Source organism: Phyllostomus discolor, chromosome 13, assembly GCF_004126475.2.
Source record: "Phyllostomus discolor isolate MPI-MPIP mPhyDis1 chromosome 13, mPhyDis1.pri.v3, whole genome shotgun sequence".
Lineage (NCBI taxonomy): Eukaryota > Metazoa > Chordata > Mammalia > Chiroptera > Phyllostomidae > Phyllostomus > Phyllostomus discolor.
In genome coordinates this window covers 44,645,748-44,658,706 of record NC_040915.2, presented here as the reverse complement: position 1 = coordinate 44,658,706, position 12,959 = coordinate 44,645,748, and positions in this window count along the sequence as shown.

Here is a 12,959-nt window from a genome sequence, read left to right as displayed (position 1 = left end):
TGTAATCATTCACACCATCCTTTTCCAGGACTTTCCCATCTCCCCAAACAAATTCTTGTGCCCATTAAACAATAACTTTCAATTCTCCTGTCCCCCAGCCCCTAGTATTATCTGTTCTCCTCACTGTCCCTGTGAATCGGCCTGTCCCGGGTGCCTCACTGCACCGGATCCACACAGCATCTGCCGAAGCGTGATTTTTGTTCCCGTGAGTGCTCCTTCGTTGCTTCGCTCTTCACTCCCGTTGGAAAGAGAATTTTGCTCTGATTTCCACCCTTATCATTTATAGTTAATTTGTTGAGTGTGTGTCCCTCTCAGGGATGGTTATTAATAGACACGGAACTTCCACAATGTATCTTCTTGCTTTACCCAAGGTTCTTTTGGTTGCCAGTAGAGACACCATCTCATACCACCCGATAAAGGAAGTGTATTAAGGATGCGAGGGTGTTGGAAAGTTGTCGACATCAAAGCCACCATCCCCCTTTATCTCCAGCTCTATCTCTGTCTCTGTTTCCGTCTGTCTCTATCTCTCTTCTTCCGTGTTCTCGCAGTCGCAGTGGAAAATCGCTGCCCCTTACAACACCTCCGTTCCAGTTGCTCACAGAAATTAGTTGGCTCTTTCTGAATTCCAATCCCTAATTCCTGAGGGGCTTAGCTAGGGTCCAGAGTGGCCCTTGGCCAGTCACGCTGCTGACACTGTGGTTTTCCTCGCAACATTTTCTTCTGCTCCACAGGCACCTGGCCGGCCTTTCCAATCCTGTGTCAAGGCCAGGCCAGGACACAGGCACAAGCCTCAGTCCCTCTATTGCAGAGACCTCTTTCACAGCCCCTAATTAGACCCTGGTTCCGGAGGAGGCAGGACCGTCCCCTAGAGAAGAATGTGGGGCAGGCTAAGGCTTATCTGCAGGCCATCTGGAAGGGCGGGTCACACGTCTATGAGGCTGTTTTTCCTATCAGGTCAGAACCCGGTGCCATTCTTCACAAACTCCTGAGTAGCTGCTGTGGACTGGAAACTCCCCAGCACTGACGCATCAGCAGCATCAGGCTCCAGGGCTTCTGTCCTAAATACTCTTCTCATCACCACCTGCCAGACTGAGTGATTGGAATTTGGCTGGGTTCCTCTCAAGGACCTTGTCTGCAGATGGGGTGAATGGAGTTCTCCTGGGTAGTCAATCAAAAGATGAATGGATATAAATAAAATCTAAAAAAAAAAAGCCCTGGCTGGTGTGGCTCAGTGGTTGAGGGCTGGCCTGCAAATCAAAGGGTTGCTGGTTCGATTCCCAGACTAGGGCACATGCCTGGGTTGCTGGCCAGGTCCCCAGTAGGGGGCGCATAAGAGGCAACCACGCATTGATGTTTCTCTCCTCTTCCTCCCTTCCCCTCTCTAAAAAATAAATAAATAAAATCTTTAAAAAAAATGGATGGATAAACAACATGCATTCTAGCCATACAATGGAATATTAGTCAGCCATAAAAAGGAATAAAGTACTAATACATGCTACAATATGGATAAACTGTGAAAACATTATGCTAAGTGAAAGAAGCCAGACACAAAAGGCTACAAATTAGCCCTGGCTGGCGTGGCTCAGTGGATTGAGCACTGGCCTGCAAACCAAAAGGTCATGGGTTTGACTCCTGGGCAGGGCACATGCCTGGGTTGGGGGCCAGGTCCCTGGTCAGGGGCGTGTAAGAGGCAATCGATCACTTGCACTTCAATGTTTCTCTCCCTCTAGTTTTCCCTCCTTTCCCCTCTCTTTAAAAATAAATATATATATATTTTAAAAGGCTACATATAACATGATTTCTCTTATAGGAAATATCCAGAAAAGGCAAACCCATAGAGGCAGAAAATAGATTGATGATTGCTTGGGGAGGAGGAAAGGGAAATAAGGAGGTGATGGTTCAAGGGCAGAGAGGCTTTTTTTCCATCGGTGATGAAAATATTTTAAAACTGACTATGGTGATGGTTGCACAACTCTGTGAACAGACTGAAAACCATCGAATTGTACACTTGAGAGGAATGAATTGGATGGTGCGTGAATTCTCACAGTAAAGCCTTAATCGCTGGTGCAGGATGAGCGCCCTCTAGGGGCTCTCAGATGTCCAGCTCGAGTCACAGGCCACTTCTAGATTTTGAGACTTCTGCTAAAATAAAAATCAGAAAAATGCCTAAAGAGTGTAACACAAAGTGTGGCAAATGTGGTTTACATTTTTATTGAAGTGTAAAATACACATAGGAAAGTAAAAATATCATCAGTGTATAGCTTGATAGATTTTTTTAGAAGATTTTATTTCTTTTTAGAGAATGTAAGAGAGGGAGAAAGAGAGAGAAACATCATGTGTGAGAGAAACATTGATCCATTACCTCTCACACACTCCCAGCTGAGGACCTGGCCTGTAACCCAGGCATGTGCCCTGACTTGGAATTGAACCAGCGTGACCTTTCGGTTTGCAGGCCAGTGAGCCACACCAGCCAGGAAAAGCTTGACAGACTTTTGCAAACGGAACACACCCTTGTCTGGGACTGTCTCCCTTGGGAACAATGCCAAAAATGTCAATTTGAGCCCCTTCATATTTATGAGGTGACTTCAGAGTGACTCCATAGGACCCCTCTTTTCCTCTCCATTTTCTTCTTCTTTCCTAATCTCTAGGGTAATACCATCAGGGAGATGGGTATTCAATACTTATTGATTTTAGAGAGAGAGAGAGAGAGGAAGGAAAGGAGAGATAGACATAGAGATAGAGAGACATCAATTTTTTGTTCCACTTATTTATGCATTCATTGGCTGATTCTTGTATGTGCCCTGGCCAGGGACTGAACCCACAACCTTGGCGTATCAGGTCAATGCTCTGACCAACTGAGCTACCCAGACAGGGCATATTTAAGTTTAAGTTCAACAAAAACAAAACTTCAATTCCTTAGTCACCCTAGCCACGTTCCAAGTATTCAGTGGACACATGTGGCACCCGGCTACCATACGGGACAGCAGAGACACCGAACATGTCCTTTATCGTGGAAAGTTCATCTGGATGCGCTGCTTCTGAGATCTCCGTCCTCTAGGCTCTATCCCTTCCTTAGGAAAGTTTCCTTTTAACTCCCTCTCTATGCCCCAATCCTCTTTCTTTTTCTTTTAATTGGTAAAAAAAAAAAATGCTTTGTCAGAACCTAACATAATGTCTGTAGAAATAAGCCAGTGAAAATTACAGTGTTTGAGAATACTCATTAGGCAAAGAAATACACATAATAAATCATCCGAAGGAAAAACACACAGCCTCACTAGCAATTAAAGAAATGAAACTTGAAACAACCCTGCCACACCATTACATACTGTCTAGACTAGGGAAAATGTATAAAAGCCATAGACTGTGTGTGATATTGGCAACACTGTAAGGAAATAAGCACTGCTACATTCTGCTAGCCATGCTGGCCATTATTTCCTCCCGAAGAACCATCTGGAACAATGTTCCAGGAACTATAAAACCATTTTCTGATTAATTTCACTTAATAACTACTTTTTACTTATTTATTTAATAGCTGGTGTGAGGCATAGTATTGGTACCTTACATACTTTTTTAAAAAATATACTTCTCAGAACAACCCTATGAGGTAGGTAGAAAGCTTATCAGCATTTAAAAAATCAGCAAACTCATAAAACAGCCACAGGGCTGTAAAGCGTGGCATGGGGAATACAGTCAATACTACTGCAACAACTACGTGTAGTGCCAGGTGGGCACTGGGTCTATCAGGGGGACCACTTCATAAGGTATATAAATGTCTAACCACTATACTGTACACCTGAAACTAATATAAAATAATACTGAACTCTTGCTGGTGTGGCACAGTGGATTGAGTGCCAGCATGCAAACCAAAGGGTTGCCAGTTCGATTCCCAGTCAGGGCACACGCCTGGGCTGCGGTCCAGGTCCCCATTAGGGGGAGCAGGAGAGGCAGCCACATATTGATGTTTTCCTCCCTCTCTCCCTCCCTTCCCCTCTGTCTAAAAATAAATAAATAAATAAATATCTTATAAAATAATATTGAATGTCTACTGTAGTTGAAAACTAAAAAAATATTAATAAAAAAATCAGCAAACAGGTGCACAGAAGTTAGTTATCGTATCTGGAGTAAAAGAGCATGCAGATGGCAGTGGAGCCGGGATTCAATCTCAGACCTCTTGACCTGGGAAGACCTACCCAGAATACCACTTTTGCCTCCCATTTCCAATTATTGCCTCCTAAGGAATGGTTCAACAGGGGCGGGGGAAGAAATTTACGCAAACGTAATTATTACAATGGTTACAAAAGGAACAACTAGAAAAGGCACACAGGAGACAATGTAAATTGGGCCTGGCACAAAACGGGCTCTCAATAATGCTTAATTTTAGAAAAGCAGTTTGTTTAAAAGGGCCTCCGGCCCTTTAAAAGTCAAAGGCGGGTGAAGAGAGAAAAGAGGCAGATTCAGTTGTGACGTAAAGGTTTCTTGCCTCATTTACATGAGCATGCGTAAAGGCTCGCCCTCGTTCCTCCGCCACGTTCCTGTACTCAGTGCGCGTGCGCTGCCTGAACCAGGTTTGAGAAGACTTTCGGTTCCGCCCGCCTATTTAGGTGGGTGGAGACAGCCGCGTGAGTTCGGTTGGCCTACAATCTCCCGCGCAATTACCCAGACACTCCCCTTTCGCACATGCGCACACATCAGCACTAGCTCGAGGGAGAGTGCGCCTGCGCTATGCATGCCCTCTGCCGGAAGTGGGCGGAATCGTGTTCTAAAGCGGAAGGGGCGGAGGGAGCAAGCACGGCGTAGGTGAGTGTACCTGAATGGAAGCCAGGTTTAGGAGTTATCCGCAATACCCTGCCGTAAAATTACTAAACCTAGACCTGTACAGACCGGAATGTGATAACCGAGACCTTATAGGTTTTTAAAACGTTTCACAAGATTATTCTTCTTCACATATGTGTTAAGTAAAGATTTTAGGGAGAGGGAAGATTTTTTTTCCCGATGTTTCCCCCCCCACCATGAATTCTTACATTTCTAAAGTACTTCTGCAAGACTCAATAGAGAAACACTTGAAACATGCCTCCCAGGCGCCCAGGTTGAAAACAAGGATTCTAACAAAAGCTGAGGACAGGTGCTCACGCACAGAAACATAATATAGTCAGGCAGCCGTAAGGAAGGTCCGGTTAAGTAAGAGCCAGAGCAGGAGACAAGTCTGCACAGAGGTGAGGGTGATTTTGTCACAAATCTGTAAATGCTTTGGAAGCCTCTCAGGGCAGTTCGTCGGCTTTATTCCATAAACATTTGTGGAAAGCATATTATATTTCCTATGTGGACACTGTGCCGGGTGCTGGAGATTCCGAGGCGAATTACAGTTCAGCCCCCGCCGGTGAAGAGCTCGCACCGGGAGGAAGGGAACAGGATTAGCCTGGGCAAGGCCTTGGAGGTGCGATGATAGTGTCAAGAATCTGGAGACTGTCTCGACAAAAGCATCGAGTGTGTGTGTAGCTACCATCTCCCTAAGCTCTTTTCTCCTTGGGAGACAGGGTCTTAGGAGGGTCCTCAGCCAAGAATGGACCTGCTGTTACAAGAGTGACTGCTTCACTGGTACTTCATAAAGAGCCCAGAAAGATACTGAAAAAGCATGAAAGAAAACCCTTTAAGGACACAATACTCTAGTTTGTACAATCCTCTCCTTAGGGAAGCCGCCCAGGGCCTTATTTTTACAAGGGCCTTGTGTTTAGTTTCATGCTCTGCTGTCACCATTTCAAAATTATTCATTTTTAGCAAGGGTACCTACATTTTCATTTTGCACTGGGCCCCACAAATTATGCAGCTGGTCCCGTTTCTCTCCTGCAAGTTTTCTCCCTTTGTTTTCTCTTCACTTGTCCTACACTTTCATCTCTTCCTCTCTCTTCCCTTCTTCTAGTTTCCCCCTTCCCTATTTTTCTTTCTTGTCTCCCCCCCCCCCATTTTCTTTAAGCCCGAGTTTAAGTATGCCTTGGCCGTGGCCTTGTAAGCCCCAAAACATGTTCCCGTGATGAGTTGAACTGCATTCCCCACAAAGGTGTTGAGATCCTCATCCCATACCTGTGAATCAGACCTTATGTGGAAAGAGGGTCCTTGCAGAAGATCAGGTTAAGGTGAAAGCATTAGGGTGGATCCTAATCCCACATGACTGGTGTCCTTATGAAAAGTGGAAATCTGGACACAGAGACAGACCCAAAAATGCCACGTGAACACTGAGGTGATGCTGCTGAGAAACTCCAAAGATTGTAGGCAAACCACCGGGAGCTGGGAGAGGGTCACAGGACAGCTTCTCCCTGGGATCTCCGGGAGGAAGACTATGCTGACACCTTGATTTCAGATTTCTGGCCTCCAAAACGGCAAGACAATACATTTCTGTTGTTTAACAAGCAAAATATAACCAAAGACACTGAAATAGAGAACAGGCTGACAGTGACCAGAGGGGAGGGAATTTCAGGGGAAAAGGGGAAGGGTTTATAGGAACGAGTATAAAGGACATGTGGACAAAAACTTGGGGGGGTTGGAAATGGGAGGGAGGTGGGGAGGGCTGGGGGAGTGGGCTGGGATGGGAGTGGAAGACAGAAAACTACTTGAACAACAATTTAAAAAATTTTTAAAGATTTTATTTATTTATTTTTAGAGAGGGAAGGGAGGGAGAAAGAGAGAGAGAGAAACATGAATGTGCAGTTGCTGGGGACCATGGCCTGCAACCCAGGCATGTGCCCTGACTGGGAATCAAACCCATGATGCTCTGGTTCGAAGTCCCACGCCCAATCCACTGAGCTACACCAGCCAGGGCAACAATTAAATTTTTAAAAAAATTTTAAAAAGGTCAAATAGGCTACCAAGAAATAAATACATAAATAAATATATAAATAAATAAATTCCTGTTGTTTAAGCCACACAATTTGTGGCGCTTTGTTACGGCAGCCCTAGAAAATGAGTCCAGTTCCCAGTAAGTCCTTAATAAATACTTGTTGAATAAAGGGATGAATGAATAGACGATAATTTTATGATCTGTGGCTCTTTAAAGGATGACAAAAGACATATCAAGATACTAACTTGATCCATTCAAGTCTGGTGAATGATTGAAAAGTGGGCCCGCTCCACAACCTAGTTCATTTTCTCCTGTGATATTGTCTATATTTGATTCACATACAGCACTGGCTTTGTCCTGTCCCTTAGGCTGGGCGGAGACAATATGGGCTGGTAGAGTGGGTAGCTAGGGCGGTGGACGCTATTGGTTGCTACTGAAATTCAACACCCTGCTTCCCTTTCCTCCTTGATGGCAGATCTCCAAATGTGTTAGCTTCTCTTTTGTCCAGGAAAAGTGATCCACTCCCCAGCGCCAGGGAGCGAATTATAATTAGGCAAACCTAAAGATAGTAAATATTTTTTTGGCTCTGCTGGCCAAACATCCTCTGATACATAAGAGTATATCTGGCGACAGTAACTGTACTTCTAAAATAGTGAATGGAATTGAGATTGTGTTGCAAGTAATATGAATCTCATTCATTACTCCAAATGTTAGGCCCTGTCTTACTTGGTTCAAAATAACACAGGCTGGATGGCTTATAAACAACAGAAATTTTTATTCCACACTCCTGAAGCCTGGAAATCTAAGGTCAGGATGCTGGCATGGCTGGGCGAAGGCCCTCTTCCACACTGCTGACTTCTCCTTGTGTCTCCATATGGTGAAGGGGCTAGGGAGCTCTGTGGGGTCTCTCTCTTTTTTCTTCTTTCTTTTTTTTATTATACTTTTTTTTTAGAGACAGGGGAAAGGAAAGTGAAAGAGATACAAAGAAACATCAATGTGTGGTTGCCCCTTGTGTGCCCCCAACCAGGGACCCAGCCCACAACCCAGGCATGTGTCCCAGCCAGGACTCGAACCGGCAACCCCCCAGTTCACAGGCCTGTGCTCAGTCCACTGAGCTACACCAGCCGGGGCTGGGGTCTCCCTTTTTAAAAAATAAATTAAAATATAATCTTTATTATATTTCTTCCTGTTACTATTTAGTCCCCTTATACCCCCTCCTCCCCCCGCCCAATTTGTATTTATTTACTGATTTGAGAGAAAGAGAAACATTGATTTTGTTGTTCCACCTATTTGTGCATTCATTGGTTGCTGTTGTATACGCCCCAACCAGGGACCGAACCTGCAGCCTTGGCGTGCTGGGATGATGTTCTAACCAGCTGAGCCCCCCATCCAGGGCTTGCTGTCTGATTCTTGAACTGAGTCTTACAGCACAGGTTCTCTTTATAATTATTATTTGAACTATATGCTTTCTCTCATAATAAAAAGTCAGTATATTCTCATTGTTGAAAACGTGGAAAGGAAATGTTTTGTTGTATTAAAGGAAGCGGAAGTATTTCTACTACCCAAACTCTGTGAGTGGTAGTTTTTCAGGCGGGAGAAGACAGAATATCTGTTTAGAAATCTTTGTTGAACAAGCCTTTTTCTTACCTTTTGTTGGAAGAAACAGAAATTCTGAGAAGCTGCCAGCAGGTGGCGCAATAACATAAGATTTAATCAGGCTAAAAACTAAAAGCAAAACAAAACAAAACAAAAAAAAACTATGAAAAGCAGCCAACGTTTCATCTGGTCATTGGAAAGCATTTTGGTGAATTTCCTATTACCTACAGTCTCCCTCCAATATCTGCCGTCATGCAAAAGAACCTGGAGAGCACGGCTTCACGGGGGGGATCGTCAGATGTCATCCTTCAGATGCATCACAGAGAAAAACACGGAGAGACGCTGTACGTTCTCTCCCTGTTGCTAGACCGAGGGCCTTGGAAATCATGGGGTGGCTGGAGCCCAAGATACAGGGACTTTCTGCGTCCACAGCAGATGAGGACAGCAAAGGGGTCTAGTAGTAAACATTCCTCAAACACTGTTCGATGGCTTTTGAGATATATTAGGAAGCGTTCAATTTCTAAATCTTTTTTTAAAGATTCTATTTATTTATTCTTAGAGAGGGAAGGGAGGGAGAAAGAGAGAGAGAGAAACATCAATGTGTGGTTGCTGGGGGCTGTGGCCCACAACCCAGGCATGTGCCCTGACTGGGAATTGAACCTGCAATGCTTTGGTTTGCAGCCCACGCTCAATCCACTGAGCTGCGCCAGGCAGGGCCAATTTCTAAATCTTCATCAAGCACTTCCACTCATATCTTGTTGATCCTGGCCATTGGAGGTTGGGGAAATTTTCATTACTTTTTTAAAAAAGTCACTTTAATCTGGACACCAAGCCACGAAAGGGATGCTCACCATCTCTGTTCCACCGAGATGCATTCATTTGGGGCGAGGTTGGCATCGGGCGAGGGGAGAGGATGGTGGCGGCAGTGGGAGGTGGTTTGTACACGGGGAGGCGTGACCGGGTGAGTAATACACTGAGGACAAAGGCAGCCAGGTTTCTCGCTGCTGGAGAAAGGAGCCGTGGAAATGGAAAAGGGAGAAGCCAGAGTGAGCCCTGTGGGTTGGACTTGCACATCGATGTAACATCCTGGTGTTGAGCATTTATAGATAGTTATAAATAAAGGTGTAAATGTGTAAAAGTATATATATGTACATTCATATGCAAACATGGTTTCTAGATCTGTCCTGCGAGAGACCCAAGGGTGGTGACATCCCACGGTGGCGAGAGCACACACCTCGGACCCAGAACTTGACTCCTAAAGACCGTCCTTTGCTAAAAGGGACCAGGAACGGCAAAGAAATCACTGATCCCAGAGTTGGAGCCGGGTGGTTGTAAGATGTGCCTGGAGCACCTTTTGGTGTCAAAAACATAAGGAAATGCTCTTTAAAAAATGATGGGGGCCAGCCCTGGCTGGCGTAGCTCAGTGGATTGAGCGTGGGCTGTGAACCAAAGCATCGCAGGTTCGATCCCCAGTCAGGGCACATGCCTGGGTTGCAGGCCACGGCCCCCAGCAACCACACGTTGATGTTTCTCTCTCTCTCTCTTTCTCCCTCCCTTCCCTCTCTAAATAAATAAATAAATAAATAAATAAATAAATAAAATCTTTAAAAAAGAAATGATGGGGGCCTATCAAAAGGACACATAAGCCAGCCTGAAATGGGTGCCAGTGACTCAGTCTGTGACAACTTGAGCACCCAGGTAAAGAATGGCAGTAGATTCTAGCTCACTGGCCAAAATAGAAAACTGGGAGTTCGTGCTGACAGAAATAGATGGGGAGTTTGATGAAGAGCAGAGTATTTTCACCGAGTGCCCCCCAGAGGATACGTACAAGTACTTAGGCCCAGGGAGCAAGAGGACCGTTCACAGTGGGGAAGCCTGGGGAACACCACCTTCGTGGAGCAACGTGGGCGTCCTCGGTGGGTGGTGGGAGGAACCGAAACCCCCACCCCTGCTGAGATGCAGCGAGAACACAGGCTCACTTCCCCCTGCCGAAGACACCTGGCCCGGGTCTGATCACGGGCCGTGTTCGACACGCCCGGATTGAGAGGAACACCACGAAGTGCCCACCCCATCCCCGTCACCTCGAGGAAGACCAGGCAGACCGAGGAGCTGCTGCGGGCGGAAGCGGACCGCGGAGACGTGACGGCGGAGCACCGCAGGCCCCGGGTGGCTCCTTTTGCTATAGAGGATGCCATACGCACAACTGGCAAACATGTGGTTCTTTTTTTTTTTTAATTAAGATTCTATTTATTTTATTTTTAGACAGAGGGGAAGGGAGGGAGAAAGAGGGAGAGAAACATCCACGTGTGGTTGCCTCTCACACACCTCCTATTGGGGACCCAGCCCGCAACCCAGGCCTGTGCCCTGACTGGGAATCCAACTAGTGACCCTTTGGTTCTCAGGCCAGCACTCAGTCCACTAAGCCACACCAGCCAGGGCAAAAAAGCTTTTCCTAATGCACTTGCAACTTTTCTTTCAGTCTGAGATTGTTGAATAAGTCAAATAAATTATATATAAATTATGTATATTTACATTTACATCTATAAATTCTCTATATTTTACATATATAATATATATAATCAGCTCACAGAATGGGATAAAATAAATGAAAATACATATGATAAGAGACTTGTATCCAGAATATATAAAGCACCCTTACAACTCAACAATAACAGGGGAAGTAACCCAATTTTAAGATGAGGAAAGGATTAAAATAGACATTTCTCCAAAAGAAGGTATACAGGTGAGCCCTGACTGGTGTGGCTTAGTGGGCTGGGCATCATCCTGCAAACTGGAATGTCTGGTTCAATTCCTGGCCAGGGCACATGCCCGAGTTGCAGGCCAGGTCCCTGGTTGAGGGTGTGCAAGAGGCAACTGACTCATGTTTCTCTTGAACGTGGATGTATTTCTTCCTAACTTTCTCCCTCCCTTCCTTTTTCTCTAAAAATAAATAAAAATTAGGAAAAAAAGATATGCACTCGGCCAATGAACACATGAAAATGCAGTCAACATTCTCAGCCATTAGGAAAATGGAAAATCAAAACCTCAGTGAGATACAGTTCACATAAAATTACAAGACAGCTAAAATGAAAAAAGATAATAACAAGTGTTGACAAGACTGTGGAGAACCCTGACAGATACATATCAGTTGGCTGGGTACGCTCCTACAAATCGAAAGGTCGCTGGTTTGATTCCAGGTCGGGGCACATGCCTGGGTTGCAGCCTGGCCCCTAGTCAGGGAGCAAGTGAGAGGCAATCGATCAATATTTCTCTCACCCATTGATGTTTCTCTCCTTCTCTGCCTGCCTTCTTTTCCCTCTCTCTAAAAATAAATAAATAAAATATTTAAAAAGAAATTGGAACCTTCATACGTTGCTGGTGAGCGTACAAAATGGCACGGCCACTATAGAAAACAGTTTGGCAATTGCCCAACATGTTAACCTCAGTTACCATCTGACCCTGCAAGTCTACTGCTGGGCGCACGGGAAGAGAAAACGTACAGCCACACAAAACCTTGTACTTGCATATCCATGGCAGCACTGTTCATAACAGCCAAAACTCGGAAACAGCCCAGATGTCCATCAGCTGATGAAGGGATGAACAGAACGTGTAGCTCCAGTCCGAGTCTCGAGGCCTGAGAACCAGAAGCGCTGACGGTGTAAGTCCCACTCCGAGGAGAGAAGACCCTTTTTCCAAGCTCAGGCACAGAGAGAAAATTGTTCTTTACCTTTGTGTGCTATTTAGACCCTAGACTGATTGAATGAACTTGCCCGCCCCCCACACACTGAGGGAGATAACCCACTCAGTGTACCATTGAGATAATCTCCTGGAAACAGCCTCACAGACACACCCAGAATAACCCGCTATCTGGGCGTCACATGGCCCAGTCAAGCTGACACAGAAAATGAACCACCGCAATATCTCAATACAGCTATTATTAAAAAATACACATTACTCTTCAAGACTGTCAAAGTCAAGACCGAGACACCATCACAGACCGGAGGAGACCCTGCAGACCTGACCCCAAAATGCAGTGTCACAGCGAATCCTGGGACATCGGTGGGAAAACTGGTAAAATCTGAACCAGGTCTGGAGTTCCGCTGCTGGTAGTGCACCTCTGTTCACGTCTTCATTTGACAAAGGGGTCATGGTTAGGTACGCTGTCAGCATTAGGGGAAACGGGTGAGTAGGTGGGAACTTTCTCTCCTGTCTGCAGGTGTTTTGTAAATCTAAAAATATTCCCAAATAAAATGTCTTCTGAAAAACTCAAACATATGAAGTCAGGGCTTTCCGGTGCTTACCTGTTGCCGGGCTTTTCACGCCATGCACCGCATTTAACCCTCACAGCGGTCTGAGCCGAGCACCTGGGGTTTACAGAGAAGGGGAATTACGTTCTCAGGAGGTGGTAGAACTGGGTTTTGTTTGCTTTTGAAAAAATATTTTATTTATTTTATTTTTCGACAGACAGAAAGGGAGGGAGAGGAACATCGGTTGGTGGCCTCTCAGACCAAACCCGCGGCCCAGGCATGTG